The 3,132-nt window shown below is 38.2% G+C and overlaps 1 pseudogene; it reads left to right on the forward strand.

The window, feature by feature from the left end:
- Positions 1–451: 451 nt before the first annotated feature.
- On the forward strand, positions 452–2,537 carry LOC100913397 (annotated as a pseudogene).
- The last annotated feature ends 595 nt before the right edge of the window (positions 2,538–3,132 follow it).

Consider the following 3,132-nt stretch of genomic DNA (forward strand, 5'->3'; position numbering starts at 1 on the left):
TGCCCATCTACAGCCACCATGTTTAAAAGATATATTAGTAACATAACCTGCCACTCAGAATTGTCATATGTCTTTATCTTCCCCTTCCAATCCTCATCATCCATCCTCAAATTCTCACTGAGTTCAAGAAATCCATTGTTAGTTGGAGACTGACTTGTAAATTTCAGATACCACCTACTCTACAATTCTTGCACTCACTATCATCTTTATAGGGAATTGTTTGCTTTTGGTTGTTCCACAAGGTCTTTGGGGTCTTACCATTTATCTTGTTATTTTCCATGCCTAAGCATTACTGGATCTTCCTATCTTCTAGGAAGCAAATCTCTATTTAATCCATATTTTTAGTACTGTCATTTCATTCTCAAAAGTGAGCTCTTTGGGTATACTCAGGGCAGCAGCATTCTATCCTTCTCCACAAGGGTCAGCTACAACCCCCCATTTCCCAGCAACCATGTTGAAGGAACTCACAGTTGGCAGTGATCTTGGCATCACTTATGGAAATCTTCCAACATAGGAAAATGGAGATCAATGGTAATGACCAAGGATACAGAACCTCCCCCAACTATGTTCCTTGCACTACCACAGAATGATTAATTGGTGGTGCTGCAAAGAATCAAGTTGCAATGAACCCCACCAATACAGTTTTTAATGCCAAACATCTGATAAGTTGAAGATGTGATGATACAGTTGTACAGTCAGACATGAAACATTGGCTTTTTACAGAGGTAAATGATACAGGCAGGCCTAAGGCCCAAGTGGAATACAAAGGGGAGACAAAAAGTTTCTTTCTTGAAGAAGTATCTTCTATGTCTTAACCAAAAATGCTGAAGCTTACCTTAGAAAGATCGTCACAAATGCTCTGGTCACACCAGCCTATTTCAATGATTTCCAATGTCAGGTCACAAAAGATACTGGAACCATTGCTGGTTTCAATACACTCTGAATCATCAATGAGCCAAGTGTTGCTACTATTGCTTATAGCTGGGACAAACAGGTTAGTGTCGAGAGAAATGTATTGATCCACCTGGAAGTGGTACTTTTGATGTTTCTATTCTTACCATGGAAGATGGCATTTTTGAGGCCATATCCACATCCGGGGCTACCCACTTGTGTGGGGAGGACTTTGACAACTGCATAATCAACCATTTCATTGGTGAGTTCAAGTGAAAGCACAAGAAAGATATCATTGAGAACAAGGGGACCATTCACCACCTCTTCACTGATAGTCAATGTGCAAACATACCTTGTCTTCCAGTACCTAGGCCAGTATTGAAATTGACTCCCTCCATAAAGGCATCAACATCTACCCATCAATCACCTGAACCTGGTTTGAATAGCTGAATGCTGATCTCTTCTATGGCACACTGAACCCTTTTATTAAGGAAAAGGTCTTAAGAGATGCTGAACTAGATAAATGACAGATTCCTGACCTCAAGCTGGCGGGTGATTCTACTAGCATCCCCAAAATCCAAAAGCTTCTGGAAGACTTCTTCAATGGTAAGGAGTTTAACCAGAACATCAGTTCTGACCAGGCTGCTGCTTATGGTACAACTGTCCAGGCTGCCATTTTGTCTGGAGATACATTTGAAAATGCTCAAGACTTTCCACTGTTGCATGTGACTCTTCTTTCCCTTGGCATTGAAAGTGCTGGAGAACTATGAGAGTTCTGACCAAAGGTAATGCTGCCATTCTCACCAAATAGACACAGACCTTTACACCCTTTTCTAATAACCAGCTTGCTGTGCTTATTTAGGTTTATGAAGGTGAAAAACCAATGACAAACCAATGACCAATAACAATTTTGGCAAGTTTGAGTTTAACAGGAATCCTCCCAATACCCAGAGGTGTTACTCAGATTGAAGTAACATTTGACATTGATGCAAATGGCATCCTCAATATTTCTTCTGTGAATAAGAGCACTGGCAAGAAAAACAAGGTCACTATCACAAATGGCAAATGTCATATGAGCAAAGAAGACATTGAATGAATGCTCCAGCAGGCTGAGAAATACAAGGCTGAGAATGAGAAGCAGAGAGACAAGGTGGCTTCCAAGAATTCTCTTGAATCTTATGCTTTCAACATGAAAGCTATTATGAAGGATGAAAAACTGCAGGACAAAATTGGTGATAAAGACAAACAAAAGATTCTTTTTTTAAAATAACTTTTTATTGACAGAACCCATGCCAGGGTAATTTTTTACAACATTATCCCTTGCATTCACTTCTGTTCCGATTTTTCCCCTCCCTTCCTCCACCCCCTCCCCCAGATGGCAAGCAGTCCTATACATGTTAAATAGGTTACAGTAGATCTTGGATACAATATATGTGTGCAGAACTGAACAGTTCTCTAAACAAAAGATTCTTAACATATGTGATGAAATAATAAACTGGCTGGAGAAGGTCTGCAACCCTATCAACACTAAACTGCACCAGAGTGCAGGGAATATGGCAGAAGACATGCCTGGGGGGTTCCCAGGGCATGAAGCAGCTCTATCTGGAGGTATTTCTTCTGGACCCATCATTTAAGAGATTGATTAAAATGCATCAGAAGAAAGAATATTTCACACAGCTTTCCAAAAATTTAAGGACTCAAATTTGTAGCCAAGGCAATAGCAGTTTAAAGTAATACTTAAACTACCATGTAAATCTGGGCATTCTAAATACTTGAATGTGTGCAGAGGGAGAAGTAAAGAACATTGTATATTACCATTACTATAATAAACAAGTGGAAATGCAATTCTTATCCTGGATAATCAAATCTATTTAAATTGGCATCATTAAAAATGAGTTACTTGAGAGAAAGGGCCATCCTATTTTTCTATTTTATGTTAGCACATTGTTTGACACATGGTAAGCTTTTAATAACTCATCTATTTGATTAATGCATTGGATGACAAAATAAGATCTAGACATTTAGAATCTTCTTGTTCAGTTAGACCACTGCAACAATTATAGTAAATAGAAAAATCAAATAAGAGAAAATGTGAAATCTTATAATTTGAGTATAAAAAAAATCCATTTCAAAATACAAGACAGAGGAAATATGGTTAAATAATTGCATAATCTGTTTTCTTCAAAGGAAATGTAATATAAAGAAGGTAATGCAAATTGGGGTATATTAAGAAAGGCATAG

Source organism: Sarcophilus harrisii, chromosome 1 (assembly GCF_902635505.1).
Source record: "Sarcophilus harrisii chromosome 1, mSarHar1.11, whole genome shotgun sequence".
In the NCBI taxonomy this organism is placed as follows: Eukaryota; Metazoa; Chordata; class Mammalia; order Dasyuromorphia; family Dasyuridae; genus Sarcophilus; species Sarcophilus harrisii.